Below are 21,488 nucleotides of genomic sequence, written 5' to 3'. Positions count from 1 at the left end.
CAAATTGAAAAGGCTACATACTGTATGATTCCAACTATCTGACATTCTGGAAAAGGCAAAACTATGGAGTCACTAAAAGATTAGTAGTTGCCAGGGCTTTGGTGAGGAGAAGGGAGGGATAAATAGGCAGAGCATAGAGGATTTTTAGGACAATGAAGGTACTCTCTATTATACCATAATGCTGGATAGATGTCATTGTGCGTTTGTCCACACCCACAGAATGCATAACACCAAGAGTGAACTCTAATGTAAAATATGAAATTTAGGTATTTTATATGTCATTTAAGTTCATCAATTATAACAAATACAATGGCACTAATTCTAGAGAATGTAGCAGGGTTCATCTTGTACATAAGGGAAGAATCTATAGATGCAGAGGCTGATACATCACAGATGCATTGCAAATAGAAATGAGGTAAAAGATACAAAATTACTTGAAAATTAAAAACTGCAATCTGTTACACAAACAATATAGGCATTACCTTATTGATTTCAATGTCAGGCAAAACTAAGTTAAAAGAGAATTCTTAATATTTCCTGAAATAATAAGAGCCAGCCATATTTGCACTAAAAACGTTTATTAAGACTGACTTGATTTTTAAAAAGTTCAGTCTTTCCAGCACTGGTCTCTAAGGCTATTTACTCAAAACTTAACTTGTAACTTCACTGAAATTTTAAAAGTTCCATGTAATACAACTAGCAAATTGGATTATGCTCACTAGATTCATGATTTTCTCCAAATTTATGAAATGGATTTATAAGATTACATGCTTGTGAAATTCATAGTAAGCAGAAATCAGTATAAGATACAGCCAAAATTTATTTTGAAAGGTCATATAGATGAAATCCCAGAAGTAGAAGGGATTAAAATGATTATGCACTCCCTCGCCCCAGAGATAACAATTGTAGATACTGTGCAAAACATATAACGTTAATTCTAAAATAGGAACTGGAATATTTCCAAAGCAGACAAAAATCAGAGGAGAGCATAATACATACACAAACCTGCAACTCAGAGTAGTAAGAACAGTGAGTCTGTGGCTTTTTGATCTGAGAAAATTGACAACCTCCCTACCCTTTGGCTATGTTTGCAGAAAATGACACTATTTTAGCCTTCCCGACTAAAGGAATTAAAGATTAGAAATTCAGAGGGAAAATTCAAAGGAGACATCCTAGAAACCCTAACAGCAAAGCTACACAGGTACAAGGGAGACAATGCAAGTATGACAAAATGCAGGGAGAGACCAGAGAAAAAACTGTGCTCAAAGACTAGAGCTATGTGGACCCAATCTTCAAAGTTGAGTTTTTCTTAACAGTAAATTTTTTTACCACACATAACTCTAACAGCAGAAGGCACAGCTTTAAGTCGTTGTGGACTTGAAGTTCCAGAAAAGAGAGCCTGAAACTGACAGAGCACAGATAAACAGAGAAGGAATGCATAAAAAAGCAACAGTAGAAAGCCATAAAAACAGGACAGAGATAGGGGTAGCTGCATATGGTACACTAGATAAAGTTCCAGTTTGAAACCAGGTAAATTAACTATTTGTTAAAATAAGAAACAAAAATCTTCACATGAATATGACAAAATCCTGAGTCACTAAAATGTATTATCAATAATATCCAGTTCTCAATAAAAAACTGCTAGATATGTGGAAAAAAATGTAGTGTGATCATTATGGACTAAGAAATAACCAACAGAAAACTAATCCAAGTGGGTCAAGATGTTATTAAATGGACCAAAGTGCCATTTTATGGCTACTATTATAGATATATTCAATGAACTAAAGGAAAATTATTCAATAAATTGAAGAACATTATGGTATTAGTGAATGTACAGATGGATAATATCAAGAGTAAAATGAGAACTCTAAATAAATAACCTGACAGTAATTCAGAACTATAATCAAGCAATAACCAAAACTAAAAAATAAGATGCTAAGTAGACTGGATGTCACCAAAAAGGGATGAGTAAAGGCGAAAATACATCAGTAAAGGTAGTAACTCAAGAATCACAAAGATAAATGGTTGACAAAAATTACCACATTAGAGATTTGTAATACAATATGAAACAATCCAAATAGAATCCCAGATTAAGAGGAAAGATAAAATACATGAAAAAATAAATGACTGGAAACCTCAAGTTTGGTAGAAAACAATATGAGGACCTAGTAAGCTTAATAATAGATACACTATAGCCAAAATATTATAAGTCAAAGATAAAGAGAAAATCTTACAAGCAAAGGAAAAATGATTCATTTACTAATGAAAAACATCAGTATGAACAACAATTGATACCTGAAATGATTGAAGGCATTGGAATTATACAGTGTTTAATAAAAACAAAAAATAATTCTATACCCAGTGAAGCTGTCTTTCAAAACTGAAAGGGACATAAACTTTTAGAGTCAAAAAAGAGGGAGACTCATTTGCCAAAAGACCTTTAAAGGAATATCTTTAGAAAGACTGAAAAAATAACATAAGCTAGGAATTCAAATTGACTAAAATGATAAATATGTTTTAGAAAATTATATGTATAATACAATTTTATATATCTTACATATTTAAATTATTTAAAATGTATGTATATATGTATGTATGCATGTATGTATGTATTTATGAGAGACACAGAGAGAGAGGCAGCGACATAGGCAGAGGGAGAAGCAAGCTCCTCGCAGGGAGCCTGATAAGGGACTTGATCCCTGGACCCAAAGATCACACCCTGAGCTGAAGGCAGATGTGCAACCACTGAGCCACCCTGGCATCCCTACATATTTTAAGTTATATATATTTAATGTATGTATGTGTGTGCACTCTTTTTTTCCTCTTAATCCTGCTAAAAGACATGAGATGGAAAAAAGTAAAAATAATAACATTGCTTTATAGGCTTATCATTTATATTGACAATATATATGACAACAATAGCACTAGGAATATGTGAGAATAAAAGGAAATAAACAGTTCTAAAGTCCCTATATTTTACCTTGACTAACTCAATATTAACACTAGATACAATGGGTTAAATTTAAGATGTGTATTGTAACATCTAGAGTAACCAATAAAAATTGCAAAGATATATAGTTAGAAAGATAAAGGGCAAAGTAAAACAGAATGATAAAATTTTTGAATTAAAAACTTAAAAAACAGGGCAGCCTGGTGGCTCAGCAGTTTAGCGCCGCCTTCAGCCCCAAGGCCTGATCCTGGAGATCAGGGATCGAGTCCCACATCGGGCTCCCTGCATGGAGCCTGCTTCTCCCTCTGCCTGTGTCTCTGCCTCTCTCTCTCTCTCTCTCTCTCTCTCCCTCTGTCTCTCATGAATAAATAAATAAAATCTTAAAAAAAATTTAAAAAACAGGAAAGGTAGAAAGAGGGAATTTTAAAAACTGAGAATTTAAGAAATAGTCCAATAAAAAACCTAAATATGAGCATAGCAATAGTTACATGAAATGAAATAAATATGCCATCAAAAGATATTGTTGGTTAGAATAAAAGAGCAAGAAACAACTATGTTATCTATATGAAGCACATTTTTTAAAGATTTTATTTATTTGAGAGAAAGGTAGCATAAGCAGGGGGGAGGGACAGAAGGAGAGGGACATGCAGACTTGATGAGGGAACAGAAGGCTAGTTGAGGACAAAGCACAAGCCTACACCCTGCAAATCACCCCCCTACACACACACACTCTTGGGTGGGATACATGTGACATTCCTCCAGGAAGCTCCCAACTGTCTTAAGGTTAGTACCTTGCTAAAGGGAAAAACAATCTTAACTTGACAACGGCAAGGCCTCCAGTATCCTGTGAGTCCTCTTCACATATGAAAATCTTTTAGCAACCTCCCTTTTCTTTACCTCCCCCAACTCCCAAGTGTATAAATAGCCACCCCTCACAACGCTGGGCAGCAGCTCTTTCTGCCCATGGGTCCTGTCCCCATGCTTTAATAAAACCACTATTTTGCATGAAAAATGTTTCAAGACTTCTTTCTTGGTCATTGGCTCCAGACCTCATCCCATCCCACCAAACCTCACTTATATTCTAAAACTACATCAATAAAAGTATGAAGACTAGTCAATAGGGAAAGGATAGCCTTCTCAATAAATGGTGCTGGTTAAACTAGATATCCATCTGCACAATAGCAAAGTTGATTTTATATATATATATATATATATATATATATATATATATATATTTAAACTAAGACAAAGCCTTAAGTATAAGAACTATAAACACTCAAGAGAAAACCTAGGGGAAAGATTTCATGGCTGTATTTGGCAATAATTTCTTAGATATGACACCAAAAGCAAAGACAACAACAACAACAACAAAATAAATACATTGGACTGCATCAAAATTAAAGTTTTTGTACATCAATGGACACTACCAACAAAATGAAAAGTCAACCCACAGAATTTGAAAAAAGTATTTGCAAATCACATTCTGATAAGAGGTTAAAATCCAGAATATATAAGGAACTCCCACAACTCAACAAAAATAAATAAATAAATAAAAACACAATTCAAGATAGACAAGACTTGAACTGAGATGCAAATAAGTGTATAAAAAGATGGTCAATGTCACTATCCCTAGAGGAATGCAAAATCAAAACCATGAAACCACTTCACATGCATAAGATGCCTATTATTAAAAACAAAAGAGAAAATCAGTGTTGTCAAGCAACAAGGAATACTTGTTATATATGCAAAATTTTAGGTTACATATGTTTTATCACAATAAGAAAATTTTTTAAAAACTATTTTAACAGGATATAGGGATCCCTGGGTGGCCAGCGGTTTAGCTCCTGCCTTTGGCCCAGGGCGCGATCCTGGAGACCCGGGATCGAATCCCACGTCGGGCTCCCGGTTCATGGAGCCTGCTTCTCCCTCTGCCTATGTCTCTGCCTCTCTCTCTCTCTCTCTCTCTCTCTCTGTGTGTGTGTGTGTGTGTGTGTGACTATCATAAATAAAAAAATTATTTTAATAGGATACAAATTCATTTTTATTATAATTTTTAAAAAAGAACTAGTTCTATTCAAATCCTGTATTCCAGTGTTTCACTTTTTCTTACCATAATTACACAAATAAATCATGAAGACTTTTTAATCTTAAACATCATATATATAAATACCCCCTCAAATCCCCTGTAATTTACCCAGAGTATTACTATACTATTGTTTCCTACAGGTTCAATGATGTGACAATGATTGAGAAGCACAGCTATATTTAAGCTTTCTTTCCTATTTATTGGTCAGTTAATTTAGTTTTAAGAATATATGAACTGAAAGTCAAAGGAGAAATTGGAGGGAACAGAAATATAGCACTCTGTCTCAAAAAACTAATATCTGTGATACAGAGACAACTGTATGAAGATACTTTCATTTGAAAAGCAGTTTTGCTTACTCCATAATCTAAAATCAGCATAAACCTGCTAGTGTAGGGGTATAAAAGAAACTACCAGCAGTCTGTTAACAGGTGATAGATAGGCTTGTCAGATGTAAATGACAATCACATGTATGCAAATGGATCAAGGTTTTCCAGTTAGATTCTCACTCCTTCAATATTACTGGGCTCTGGAAAACAAAGAAAGTGTCATTTGCTCAAAATGTAAGTGATTCTTATATTTGAATATTCACAACTGGAAATACCTTTCAAGATGCTAAAAGCTATGCTGCCTTGAGATCTGAAACATTTCTACTTTTGCACCATGTTTTTAAAAAAATCTGCACTATACTTAACCAGAGATTAAATGAGTACTAGAGCATGAGTAGCTAACAGCCATGATGTATAAAATTATGTGTATACTTGTGCTATACATGGAAAGCTGACCTCAGATTTAGACATTCATTGAAAGAGTAGATAACTTGGTTCTAGTTTTTAACCTTCTCACATTCACATTTACTTGAGGGGATTCATGTTGTGTCATTCCTTCCCTCTGCTTTGCCACCAGAGTTCAATATGAGTATTTTAATGCCTTGTACACTTTGTTAAGATGATCATGAATTATCATACTTTGACCTTTATATTATTCTACAGCATCCCTCATCAGCAATTGCCATTATCAGTTATTTATAGCAGCGCTGGTCTGTAATGGAAAGGCCAATCTAAATTCTGAATATGTAAAAGATGTAGATCTTGTAAGAAGTACTTAAAAATGTAAACAAATACCACTGCAGTGTTTGGTGGCTGATTCCTTTTTTCTAACTATAGGAGTACAAAATGTCACAACTGAAATCTACACTAAGGAAACACTATCAATAAAATGGAAATGATATCAAGCTACCACAGTTAAGCACTGTTCAAAGGGAATTCTTTTTTGATTTTAACATGAAGACTAAGTGTAATACAGGATAATTTAGGACCAGATATTTCCATCTCCTAAATAGCCTATCATGCATGTCCTTTCATTCATTTTAGACAGGGCTTTGAAATAAGCTGATTCTTTTGGAACTATTGGGTGTTCCTATTCATATGTTCTAGAAGTTCTCTTGATAAAAAGTTAAAATATTGAATTTAATAATAAAATAAAAATAATTTAATTTTTTAAATCTACATCTTCTGGATGCCTGGATGTGTCAGTTGGTTAAGCCTTCAACTTTGGCTCACATTGTGATTTTGGGGTCCTGGGATCTAGCCCAACCTCAGGCTCCCTGTTCAATGCAGAGTCTGTTCTCCCTCTTCCTCTGCCCCTCCCCACGGTTCCTCCTCTATCTCTCTTTCTCAACTCTCAAATAAATAACATCTTTTAAAAATCTACATTTTCTAATTAGTTCACTATAAGCTTTCCCAGAGTACTATTTTGAGTTCGTGACATCCTAGCCAATAGTATGACTGTGTTTGGTTAGAAAACTTTTTATTTAATTTAAAAGAGACTGAGAAGTAATCCCTGGCAGGAAATTTAGATCTCTACTCTAAAGAGAATATGAGTAAATTTAATTTTAAACCTAGTGATTTCCCCAAAGAAATTCTAGCTCAAGACATTTTTCTATCTTTCCTCTTTTTTTTACAAGAAACTTCATACATCTCATGTAAAATATATCCACAGTGAACAAAAGTAATATATTTGTACACATGAGTTAAGAATATAATACATAAGGAAATAATTCATCAAAGCACTTCAATTTTCTCTATATCAGCTTAGAAAACTAATTTTATTCTCAAGATTTCATTATTGTCACCAATATCCTTTGGCTTTTCCTTCAGCTCTCCTTTTTAAGGACTCTTCTTGTTCCAAATATTAATTATTTCATCATTGTTGTCACTTCGTCAATGATGGTATCCCTTTTACTCACAGTCACCTGATACGAGATAGCCCCATGCTAGGTGTTAGCTAAAATAGTCAAATTAGTCATTGCCTTTTCCTTTGAGATGCTTATAGAAATGAAGGAGGTAGACAAGTAAATTAATATGGGTGGTATTCTGGGACACATGGTATAATGCAGATAATATCCAGAAAAGAAATATTTGAATCAGACTAGGGAGAGGGTCCAGGGAAGGTTTCCCAGGAGAGCTGACTTTCAGCTCAGCTTTCAAAGGTTAGGTAACTATTGAATGAAAGCCTGATGGCATGAAATACTCATAGAATAAACAGATTTGTTGATAGATGGGAGAGTGGGATGATGATGAGGGCAAAACAAGAGATCTGAACCAACAGTTAAAGATCCTAATGACAGATGTGTCAACTAATATTATTGTGGCTCTACATATAGAGAATCACTACTTACACCTTGAACTTATGTTCATTTCACTTCAAGCACATTTCACTAAAGCTGGAAGCAAAACAAAACAAAACAAAATCTTAAGCTCAAGTTCTGCTAGGGAACTGTGCTCTTTTGAAGGTTTTTTTTATTTTGGGGCAATGCCTCTTTTACAGCTCCAGCTTTTACTAGATTTCCATGACTCAGTCTCCATCCTGTGCCCCTTTGAGTTTAGAAAACAAAAGAGCTCAGCAAATGTAAATTTCAAATTCAGAGAAAAAAAAAAGACGTGACTCAATCTTCAGGAAAAATTATTTTGCATTAAGAATGTTATAAATCAAGTACAGCTAAACTAAGAAAGCAATGCAGTAGATTTACATATGAAGTAAGATTGGTTTTGTTTTAGACCATTAAAAGATTGATACTTTGTATTCTGTGTTTTGTGCTTATATAACAAATCAGAATTATGAAAGACGAATAAATTGGAAAGTACAGGAGGACTTAAGGTCTTCCTATTATCAGAATTCTAAATTTAACAGTTGTTATATAATTGTTAAAGGAACCAGAATTTCTTTTCTTTTTCCCTGCCAACTGAATTTCGTCTGACAGTTTAAATTTATTTTTAGAGAATATATGACGATCAGTTTACAACTTGGGCTTTCCTAATGTGGTGATTTTGACTTTCTAATTAAAACCTCCAAAGAACAATGGTCACCAATATTTAATGATTTATAAACCTTTTATTTTCTCTGCTTACCTCTCTTATTTACTCTGCACCTTATTAAATAAGAAGAGGAATTTTTACCAAAATGTATCTACTTATGTTTCTGGTCATGTTTGTATTTGGTCATATTTATGTCTCTTAAACTGAAACTCATTATATGTGTGATTCTCTACAGTATATCCATGTAGTACTATGTCACACTCTATACATAAAATTTCATGGATTTTACTGCTAAGGTCATTCAGCATTTAAAAACTAATGCTATGAATCATGTCAACATTATGGAACCACTGAAGGAAGTAGAAGGCAATGAATTTAATGACTGCATGTATGTTCTTTGTCAGAGTATGTTGGATGAATAGTGGAAGAGATTCATAAAACTCTTACTCAGAGTTCTGTATTGTTAACTCCAATTCAAGATTTCTTTAAAACAAAAGCAATGCTTACTAAATTCTCAATGATAAAAAAAAAACTGGCACTGTGATATATATTTTCTCACCTATATCAATATCACATTGCATATGAACAAACAAAACCAAAAAATTCAATAAATGAAAAAAGCTCACTTATAACACTGTAAACTAGGTCACAAGTGGCAGGCATAAGAATTCATATTGAAACTGAAGGTTTTCATAATAATTTAATAACAATATTATTACATGTTTTCTAACATAAATCAACATGCAGCTCAATTTAGATATAATTGGTAGCATTATATATAATATATATATTATATATATATTATATTTGTCAAAGAATTTCAAGAAAGCTTTATTGATATTAATGGATTTAAATTTGCTTTTCAGGACCCTGCCGCACATTTACAATTATGGATCATCCACATCCAAGTAAATACACGAGAGTTTTCCTAAGATGGGCAGAACAAACTCCACAACAAAGTTAAGAGAAGAAACTGTATCTGAACATTTCAGAAGGTCAGAAAGGCTGAGGGAGGCTGTCTGCAGAAGGGAGGGAGCTACACAAGCAAAGACAGCAGAGAATAGGGCCCTTGCACCAGAGGGCTCACATGGGGAAGACCAATCCTCATAGCACTCAGCTTTAAAAATCATAAGGACCGAATTCTCTAGTTTGTAAAAACCAATGGTACTTGGAACTTGAATCTTTGGAGGTCACCTAACTCAGCAATGAGTGAGAGAAGAGGGTGAAGGATATAAGTTGCAACCCTTAAGGAGAGGTCAGCCTGTGTGGTAAGCAACATTAAAAGCAGTTTACACAACAGTAGGGGCAAAAAAAGACAGATCTGTTCATATTGACTTTGGAGCATGCTGGGGATTTCTTTGAAATAAGGGAGCTAGCAAGCACCATTTTCCTCCCCCTGGCCCGCAGCCTAAACACAGAAATACCTGCAGGAATTTAGGCTGCATAGCTACTTACAGCCTCTGCCCAGGGCTCAGAACAAATTTTGTTAAAGCTGCATTTACAGCCCACCCAGCCACCTGGGACATAGCTGCTTCCATGAGCTCTATTCAGCCTCCACATGAAACCCAACTGCACACCACCAGCTACTTTCACAAACCAAACCCAGCAATCTCTATTCATCAATGCCTGCTGAGCCCAGCCTCACATCTGCAGTGACCCTTGTGTGCAGTCCCTAGCCACCACACTTTGGGATCCAGCATACAACTAGTGGCCCTACACAAATTTTGCTAACATTGCTACCTCACTTCCAAGTTCCCCAGCAGACACCACCCTCCTCAGAGCTGGCCTGGTTGTGTCCTACTACACCACAAGGAGCAAACACAGCCCACAAGCAAAGAGTCAGTTCATTCAAAAGGAAAAGTGACTCAGACATAACAGCAGGATGTAAGCAACACAGATAGGATAATATGAAGTGCCAGGTTCTGATGAACAGGGGACACTGCACTGCAGGGGACTCCAGGACCTCCTCTTCATAAAGTTATTACTTCCAAGAGCAGAGGACATAGCTGACTTTCTTAACACATAGAAAAAGACACAGAGGCAGACAAAGTGAGGAGACAGAGAAATTTATCCCAAATGAAAGAAAAGGACAAAGCTATAGCCACAGATCTGAGGAAAGCAGATATGAGTAACATGACTGATAGAAAATAAAAGGAAGGATCACAAGGATACTCACTGGACCTAGAAAAACAGTGGAAGACATGAGTTTGATCCTTAACACAGAGATGACAAGTAATATAGCAGAGATAAAAGGCTCAATAAACAAAATGAGAAACATGTTTTATGAAATGCATAGCAGGCTTGAAGAAGCAGAAAAATTAATTAGTGACCCAGAAGACAAAATAATGGAAAGTGATCAAGCTAAACAGAGAGAAAAAAGAATTAAACAAAATAAGAATAGGTTTAGGGAACTCAGTGGCTCCATCAAACATAGTAACATTCATATTATAGGAGTCATGGAAGAAGAGAGAGAACAGGGGGCAGATAATTTACTTGAAGAAATAATAGCTGACAATCCTTAATCTGGAGAAGGAAACGATATCTAGAACCTGAAGGCACAAAGAATTTCCATCCAAAATCAACAAAAGCATGGCAACACCAAGACACACAATGTTGTCAACCTTGCAAAATATAATGGTAAAGGAAAAAAATCTTAAAAGCAGCAAAAGAAGTCAGTAACTTCTGAGGAAAAATCCATAGAGCTAAGTAAAAGATTTTTCATCAGAAACTTTGAAAGCAAGAATAGAATAGCTTGCTTAATATAGCTTGATATATTCAAAGTGCTGACTGCAGAAAATGTGCAGCCAAGAAGACTCTATCCAATAAGGCTATCACTCAAAAAAGAAAGAAAGATAAAGAGTTTCCCAAACAAAAACTAAAGGAGTTTGTGACCACTGAACCAGCCCTGGAAGAAATATTACAGAGGACTCTTAGAGTGGAAAGGAAAGATCAAAAGTTATATTATAAAGGTAGGAAATACAAAAACAGTAAAAATGAAAATTTCTGTAAAGAATTCGGGCAAGAAATTTATGAAAAATGAAATAAGATAATATAAAAGGAGAATAAATAGTGCCTTTCAATAATTACTTTGAATATCAATAGACTAAACATTTGAATCAAAATATATAGGGTGACAGAACAGATTAAAAAAAACAAGAACCATCTATATGCTGCCCACAAGAGACTCACTTTAGACCTAAGTACCTGTAGATTAAAAGTGAGGGGATGGAGAAACATGTTTCATACAAATGGATATGAAAAGAATGCCTAAGTAGCAATACTTATATGAGACAAAATAGACTTCAAAACAAAGACTGAAACAAGAACAAAGAACTACACTATATTATAACAAAGGGGATGATCGGGATCCCTGGGTGGCGCAGCGGTTTGGCGCCTGCCTTTGGCCCAGGGTGCGATCCTGGAAACCTGGGATCGAATCCCACATCAGGCTCCCAGAGCATGAAGCCTGCTTCTCTCTCTGCCTGTGTCTCTGCCTCTCTCTCTCTCTCTCTCTCTCACTCTCTCTCTCTGTGTGACTATCATAAATAAATAAAAATTAAAAAAAAAAACCAAAGGGGATGATCAAACAAGAAAATGTAACAATTGTAAATATTTATGAACCCAACATAGGAGCAACCAGATACATAAAAAAGTTAATAACATAAAGGAACTATGTAATAAGTATACAATAATAATCAGGGATTTTAACATCTCACTTACATCAATGGATAAACCATCTAATCAAAAATATATAAGAAAACAATGGTTAAATGACACATTGGAACAGATGGATTTAATGGATGTATTGAAAACATTCTACCCCAAAACAGCAGGATACATTCTTTCCAAGTGCTCAGGGAACATTCTCCAGAAAGGACCACATATTAGCCCTCTGCCCAAAACAGTTTCAACAAAGTCACAAAGACCAAAGTCATACCATGCATGTTGTCTGACCACAATGCTATGAAACTAGAAGTCAACTACACACACACACATACACACACACACACACACACACACACAAAGGAAAGACTATAAATACATGGAGGTTAAAAAACATGTTACTAAAAATGAATGGGTAATCCAGAATCAAAGAAGGAATTAAAAAGTATATAAAAACAAATGAAAATGAAAACATAATGGTTCTGGGGCACCTGGGTGGCTCAGTAGTTGAGCATCTGCCTTTGGCTCGATGTGTGACCGTAGGGTCCTTGGATCAGGTTCCACATCAGGTTCCCCACAGGGAGCCTGCTTCTCCTTCTGCTTATGTCTTGTCTCTCTGTGTCTTTCATGAATAGATAAACAAAATTGTTTAAAAAAAAAAAAAACATAATGGTTCAAAACCTTTGGGATACAGCAAAAGTGATTCTAAGAAAGAAGTTTATAGTAATATAGGTCTACTTCAAGAAGCAACAAAAACACCAAATAACCTAACCTTACACCTAAGGGAGCTAGAAAAAAGAACTAAAACACAGCAAAAGGAAATAATAAAATTTAGAGCAGAAATAAATGATATAGAAACTAAAAACAAACAAAAAAACAATAAAAAAGATCAAAGAAATCGTGAGTTGGTTCTTTGAAAAAAAAATCAATAAAATTGTTAACCTCTAGCCAGAATTACAAGAAAAAAGAGAAAAGACTTAAATAAATAAAATCACAAATGAGAGAGGAGAAATAACAACCAACACCACAAAAATATAATTATCAGAGAATATTATGAAAAACTACATGCCAACAAATTGGACAACCTAGAAGAAATGGATAAATTCCTAGAAACATAAACTACCAAAACTAAAACAGAAAAAAAAATAGAAAATTTGAACAGACCAATAATCAGCAAAGAAATTGGAATAGTAATCAAGACTCCCAATAAACAAGGTCCAAGACCAGGTGGTTTCACAGGGGAGTTTTACCAGACATATAAAGAAGAGTTACTATCTATTCTTCACTAACTATTTTGAAAATAGAGTAAAGAAAACTTCCAAATTTATTCTTTGAGGCCAACATCATCCTGATACCAAAACCAGATAGACACTACTAGAAAAAGAGAACTACAGGCCAATATCCCTGATGAACGTGAATGTAAAAGTCTTCAATAAAATGCAAGCAAATCGGGATCCCTGGGTGGCGCAGCGGTTTGGCGCCTGCCTTTGGCCCAGGGCGCGATCCTGGAGACCTGGGATCGAATCCCACGTTGGGCTCCCGGTGCATGGAGCCTGCTTCTCCCTCTGCCTGTGTCTCTGCCTCTCTCTCTCTCTCTCTCTCTGTGTGATTATCATAAATAAATAAAAATTTAAAAAAAATTATTAAAAAAAATAAAATAAAATGCGAGCAAACCAAATCAAACAATATATTAAAACATCATGTACCATCATTAGTGGAATTTACTCCTGGGTTGCAAAGATGGTTCAATATTCACAAATCAATGTAATAAATAATATCAATCAAAGAACTATATGATCATTTCAATGGATGCAGAAAAAGCATTTGGCAAAATACAACATCCACTCAAGATAAAAACCCTAAACAAAGTAGATTTAGAGAGAATATACCTCAACATAATAAAGGCCATATATGAAAAACTCATGCTAGCATCATCCTTAATAGGAAAAAACTGAGAGCTTTTCCCCTAAGCTCAGGAATAAGACAAGGATGTCTACTCTCACTTTTATTCAACATAGTATTGGAAGTTCTAGTCATAGCCATCCAACAACATAAAGAAATAAAAGGCATCAAAGTTGGTAAGAAAAAAGTAAAACTTCTACTATTTTCAGATGATATGATACTATATCTGGAAAATCCAAAAGACTAACTGAAAAAACTGCTAGGACTGATAAACAAATTTAACAAAGTCACAGGATACAAAATCAATGTACAGAAATAAGTTGCATTTCTATATACCAATAATGAAGCAGCAGAAAGAGAAACTGAGGAATAAGTCTCATTTGCAATTCCACTCAATATAATGAGGTATCTAGTAATAAACCTAATTAAAGAGGTGAAAGACCTATACTCTGAAAATTATAAGATAATGATGAAATAAATTCAAGATGACACAAAGAAATGGAAAGACATTTCATGCTCATGGACTGTAAGAACAAATATTGTTGAATATTGTATTGTCTATACTACCCAAACCAATCTACACATTTAATGCAATCCCTATCAAAATACAGGCAACATTTTTCAAAGAGCTAGAACAAACTATCCTAAAATCTGTATGGAATCACAAAAGACCCCCAAACAGCCAAGGTAATCTTGAAAAAGAAAACCAAAGCTGGAGGCATCACAATTCCAGACTTCAAGTTATATTACAAAGGTGTAGTGATCAAAACAATATGGTATTGGCACAAAAAAGACACAGAAATAAACAGAAGAGAAAACCCAGCAATAAATCTACAATCATATGCTTAATTAATATTCAGTGAATCAAGAAAAATTATCCAGTGGGGAAAGGATAGTCTTCTCTAAAAATGATGTTGGGGAAAACTGGATAGCAACACTCAAAGCAAAGAAACTGTGGAATTTTCTTATACCATACACAAAAATGAATAGATTTATGATCTAAATGTGAGACCTGAAATCATAAAAATCCTAGAAGATAACAAAGGCAATAACCTGCTGACATCGGCTATAGCAGTCGTTTTCTAGATTTGTTTCCTCAGGCAAGAGAAACAAAAGCAAAAATGAATTATTGGGATTTCAGCAAGATAAAAAGCTTCTGCACAGTGAGGGGAATAGTCAACAAAACTAAAAGGTAACCTATAGAATGGGAGAAAATATTTGTAAATGACATATCCTCTAAAGGATTAGTATCCAAAACATATAAAGAACTTATGAAACACAACATTCAAAAACCAAATAACCCAATTAAAAAATGGGCTGAAGACATGAACAGACATTTCTCCAAAGAAGACAGCCAGATGGCCAAAAGACACATGAGAAGATATGTGTCATCACTTACCATCAGGGAAATGTAAGTCAAAACTACAATGAGCTATTACCTCACACCTGTCGGAAGGACTAAAATCGACAATACAAGAAGCAGCAGAGGTTGGCAAGAGTGTGGAGAAAGGGAAGCCCTGCACTGCTGGCGGGAATTCAAACTGGTGCAGCCACTGTAGAGAACAGTATGGAGGCTCCTTGAAAGGTTAAAAAGAACTACTATATGATCCAGCCATCATACTAGGTATTTACCCAAAGGATACAAAAACACAAATTCAAAAGGAAACATGCACCCCTATGTTTACAACAGCCAAGATAGGAAAGCAGCCCAAGTGTCCATTGATTCATGAATAGATAAAGAAGTGGTGTATATTCCAAGCTCTCATAGCTGGGGCCACTACCACCCCCCAGCCCTGATCTCCAGACAATTCAGGACACCCCTCTTCCCCAGAGCCCTGTAATTATTCAAAGCTGCCAATCCTGCATCCACATACCCAGTGCCTCAACTGTTCTTTCCTGCAGAAACTGCAATAACGGCTCTTGCCCCAATTCTGCACCCTCTGCCTCTGGACCCAGCCTGTTGCCTGTCTCCTCCTCATGTGAATGGAATAAAAATTACCCTTCCAATGACAGCATCTCCTAACAGGTTGGCCATACTAAACCTCACATTTCCGATCAAGACAGTATTTTCAAACAACCCCATCAGAATACTAAGTAGAAACGGACCTACAATAGCAGGATCCCATGATCTAATCAGGCTGTGGAGCCACTCGAATACTCGCAGTGGGTGGGAGAGTATAATACAGCGGCCTTGGCAGGGGTCCCTTTGGCAGAAGCTGCTAATGCTAAACATATCCTCACTTCATGAATGAGGAATCCGACTCTTTTATTTCCAACAAAAATAGTGCTCATGCAAGAAAGAGTGCTCATACATAAAAGTACAAGAATGTCTGCAGCATCTTTAATTATAATAGCCAAGAATTAGGAACACCCAGGGTGCCTGGGTGGCTCAGTCAGTTAAGAGCCTGCCTTCGGCTCAGGTCATGATTCCGGAGTCCTGGGATGGAATCCCATGTAAGGCTCCCTGCTCAATATAAGAGAAAAATAATAAAAGAAGACCTAGGTCTGAAAAAAAAAATAAAGTGGTGTGTGTACACACACACAATGGGACATTATTCAGCCATAGAAAAGGAAGGAAATCTTGCCATTTACAATAACATATATTAAGCTAGAGTATGATACTAAGGGAAATAAGTCAGTCAGAGAAAGATACCATATGATTTCATTCTTATGTGGAATTTAAGAGACAAAACATAAGAGCAAAGGGGAGAGAGAGAAAGAGACAGACTTAATTACAGAGAACTGCTGTTTGGGGGAGGGGGAAATGGGTGAAACAGGTGATGGGGATTAAGGAGGTCCCTGTGATGAGCACCAAGTGATGTATGGAATCACTACAATCACTATACACCTGAAACTAATATAACACTGAGTGTTGATAGGAATTGAAATAAAAACTTCAACTGCCTTTCAATTTCTGATATACATCCTTGAAACTGATGTTAATAATGCTAAGTTGGTAAAAGGGTTAGGGAATTCATTTAACTTGAATAAATGAAGTCTGTTTTTAAAGATTTTATTTATTTATTCATAAGAGACACAGAGAGAGCAGCAGAGACACAGGCAGAGGGAGAAGCAGGCTCCATGTAGGGAGCCTGATGTAGGACTCGATCCAGGGACTCCAGGATCACGCCCTGAGCCGAAGGCACATGCTTATCAGCTGAGCCACCCAAGTAGCTCACAAATGAAGTTTCGAAACTATTATGCTGTTGCTTTAATGTCAAAGTGGTAACTGTAAATACAATAAGCCAGTTTCTCAATGATGACGGGAACATGAAAGGAAAATAATATTTTGATATTGAACTCAAATATACTGGGAACAATCTGAGTACCTGAATTTACTTTTTCAACTGTGAACTTTATTAAGTCTACATAGAAAAAAACTATTTCCGATAGAAATTTAGTGTTCAAATGGCAATGTGAAATGTAAAGTTAACACTGGATATTGAAAATTGATTATAAAAAGGATCATAAATATCTCAATTTTATATTTATTATATGTTGAACTGAAGTTTGCATATATTGGGTAAAGATATATACCAGAAATAATCTCATCTATTTTTCTTTTCATGTAATAGAAAAAAATTTAAATTACACATGTGCCTTGCATTATATTTCTTTTGAACAACATGAGTATAGTGTTCTATATGCATGAATTACTTCAAGTTTACCAATTATACGGCTTCTATATATTGATTTGTCCGTTTAATATCTTTCTGAGGGAGATGTGTCAAAATTTTCCATTTAATTACAAATATGCATATATCTGTGTCTTCTGGTCATTCTGCAAATTTTGTTATGTATATAAGATAAATTATAAAAGACAAACTTAGAACGATAATACATGCTGAGTGTAATGACTATCTTCTCATAAAATGGTCCTTTAAAAAAAAAAACTTTATTTTACCTGAAAGAAAGAAAGAGAGCATGAAAGGGCAAAGGGGAAGAGGGAGAAGCAGTCTTTCCACAGAACAGGGAGCCAGATGCGGGGCTTGATCCCAGGACCCTGAGATCATGACCTGAGCTGAAGGCAGATGCTTAACTGACAGTTACCCAAGTGCCCCAAAACAATCTTCTATCTCTGGTAGCATTTTTGACCTAATGTTTGTTTTTTCAAATGTTATTGTCACACTGGCTTGTTTTGGTCTTTTAATGGTATAAGTTTATTTCTGTATCATACTATCCTCAAACTTGCTAAATCATTTTTTATTTAATGTATTTTGTAAGCACGAGATAGTTGAAGTCCAAATCTATTTAACTTAAATATCGTGGCCTTATGGTTTATCCTTCCTCCATACCATTTTTTCTTATTCCAACATTTTTAGATTTCTTTTTCCTTTCATCTTTCTACTGAGTTAGTCAAGATTTTTTTAAAAGATTTTATTTATTCATGAGAGACAGAGAGAGAGAGAGAGAGAGAAAGAGGCAGAGACAAAGGCAGAGGGAGAAGCAGGCTCCCTTTGCGGAGCTCTTTGTGGGACTTGATCCCAGAGCCTGGGATCACACACTAAGCTGAAGGCAGACACTCAACCACTGAGCCACCCAGGCACCCCTACTCAAGATTCTTTTTATTCCACTTCCCCCTCCACTCTATTACTCTGTCAGTTACAACATCTTCTAATTTTTACCTCCCTTTAGAGATTAAAACATTCCCAGTTTAATCATGTCTTTAAAAATTCACTTCTTACCTATGGAATATGGGAGTCTAAAATAAACTTACCCCTTTACTGCTTATTTTTATAATAATCTAATGGAGATACAATTCACAAACCATAACGTTCACATTTATAAAGTACATAATTCAGAGAATTTTAATATATTCATCGAGTTGTGAATCCATGAACACTATTCAATTCCGCAACATGTTCATCACCCCAAAAAGTGACCTCCTATCCACTAGCAGTCACTGTACATTCCATCCTTCTCCATCCTAGTTAACCACTTACCTACTTATAGTCTCGGCAGATTTGCCCATTCTGGACACTTCATGTTGGTGGAATTATAAAATATGTGACCCATAAATGTGTATTTTTATTTCCCTTTTTCAGCCCTGCTACACTAAAAGAAGAGTCTCTAAAGTCATGCTCTTCTCTTATACCCCAGTGATTACATTACCCTTTTGGCATCAATGATTGCCAATAATCAGAGAACACACACACACACACACACACACACACACACACTCTCTCTCTCTCTCTCTCTTTCTCTCTCAAGGGCTTATGTTTCTTAATACAGTAGCATGTTCCCTCTCTGATATCATTTTTCTTCCTTTTCTTTCTTAACTGTTGTCTTACAAATCATCACAGAAGATCTTTATTTCTGGCTTTGGTACCACCTCTCTTCTAGTCACCATGGCACAGAATCTGGGACTCAAACATTTTCCTGTCAACCATTTGCTCCAAGTTATTAAGTTTGTATGTCATAAAACTAATGCTTATCATTCCTTCATAATGTGTATAACCACCACTTTTATATTGCCCTAATGAAATTCTCTACAGCTCTTCAAAGCCAGCTCAAAACTCACTTTTTTCATAATGCTTTTCTTTGTGCACTATCCTTCCTCTTTCCCCTGTGCCAGGTAACACTGTACCTTCTTTGTATTCTTTAAATTCTGTTTTAAATGATACCTAATTTTTAAAATCTGTCTTATCTGTACTCTTAAATTTTAAGATTCTTGCATCTCCTTCCATTACTAGCATAAAGCATTCCACATAATTCATGTACAAAAATATCTTTTAAATTACATTTTAACATGCCTTCACAAGTAATAGTTCTTAGGGAATATCATGTTACAGTTTTCGTATTTATGAAGCTGCCTATATAGTCACTACATTCTTATGAAAATGTTACCAGATACAGAGACAGTTCTAAAAAATGGTAATACTGATAGTTTTTAAAATCTGAACCCAAACTTTATCCCAGAAATTGCATTACTTGTATTATTATGCCATAAATAAAAATACTACATTCTCAGTTGCCTAAAGAACTCATCTATATATAATCTTCTAACCTTACAATTGTAGAGTTTTAAGAACTTTTAAATTATTTTATGCCAAATAATGAAAATGAAATTACTTCATAATAAAGTAAAAAAAATATAAGCAAATAATAAAGTGTTCTAATTAAAACAAATTCACAGAACTAGTATATTTGAGAGCATTAATATTACTTTTACTTCCTTAATTTGTATTATTTTTAAAATCTCACCCTGTTATCAGAATTTAATGCTGTCTACAAAAATACATATAAGAAAGCATCATAAACTAAAAGACACAAATATATATAAAATATGCGTTAAACAGTACATGCAGTCATGGATAAAACTAAATCACAAAATGCATTCTGTAAGTTTCACAGAATCACTAACATGAGATTAAATATTTGATTCAGAGCTTTCTATGAGCCAATATAAACAGGGAAGCATAAACAGCAATATAATTCAGAGCCTCAAGGGAGCACAAAACCAAATGAATTGCATTATCCCTTTGTCATCAGTAATTTCCTACAGTTGTAGGGAACACACACATCCCTACTGCTGATGGGCTATATTTCAATACAATAGGATATTGATAATGATGAAAAGTTATCAGTTAGAAGCCCACTCCTGTATGAGAATCAGGGCAGGAAACCATCCCCAGAGCTTGGGTTTTGAGTTATCTTTAGGACGCCTGGGTATCAATAGTTTTTAACTATATCTCCAAGTAACCAACCAGTCCCCAATTTGAACAACTGGAACTTGACTAAACAAATGAGACCACAAAGTGTGATTCCCAGATTGGCAGGGAACCATATCACCTGGGAACTTGTTAAAAATGTAAAATTTTAGGGTCTACCCCAGGCCTACTTAATCAGAAACTCTGGAGTGAGCCCAAGATACCCGAGTTTTAACAAACTCCCGAGGCGATTCCAACACACGCTTGAGAAGTGGAGGGCTAACACGGTCCTTGGCAAAGAGGAATGAGATCACCTTGATAGGCTCATCTCCACAAAATCTGGGGTCTGGACATTAGGAAAAGAGGAAGGCAAGAACCATTTGGATTACTGGACACTTCCTGATTATTGTTTTTCCTCCTGGTCGCCATCACTAACACTTCACTAGTCTTCTTTTTCTTCAGATGTATTTATAGACCACCATCTTTTCTCTCTTTCTATCTCCTGAGGCATAAAACTGCAATCAAATCATGTTATAAATCTTTGAAATGCTTAGCTTTTAAGCGAGAGAGATTCATGAGAAAATTTAGGATGGTGTTTAAGAGCAAAGGCTTTAGCATCTGTGAGATGTGGATTTCAAGATTCCAGCTCTCAAGCTTACTAAAACTATGGGCTCATATAGGCAAGCTGGTTAAAATCTAAACCTTAATTTGCTCACAGGAAAATAGGGATAATTATACCACCCTACAAAAGTTCACTGGGTGAACTGAATGTGATTATACATGAAAGGCATCCACACAAAGCCTATCATACAATAAATATTCAATTAGTATTGCTTTACTTTGAAAATGCTTCATTACATGAAAGCCACTACTGTTCATTTATAAGACCTCCCTGTTAGCTTTGTGTAATCAGAGAAGACATC

General features: G+C 35.3%; 1 protein-coding gene across 1 annotated transcript in view; it reads right to left on the bottom strand.

Annotated features, from left to right (window-relative positions):
• The window catches only part of LOC112931152 (MAM and LDL-receptor class A domain-containing protein 1), a 107,777-nt gene that overhangs the window by 54,396 nt on the left and 31,893 nt on the right, over positions 1-21,488 (bottom strand). The window lies entirely within an intron of this gene.

The sequence above is a fragment of the Vulpes vulpes genome, chromosome 2 (assembly GCF_048418805.1).
Source record: "Vulpes vulpes isolate BD-2025 chromosome 2, VulVul3, whole genome shotgun sequence".
Lineage (NCBI taxonomy): Eukaryota > Metazoa > Chordata > Mammalia > Carnivora > Canidae > Vulpes > Vulpes vulpes.
Note: the sequence above shows the minus strand (reverse complement) of the source record. Positions and strands in the feature narration are given on the sequence as shown.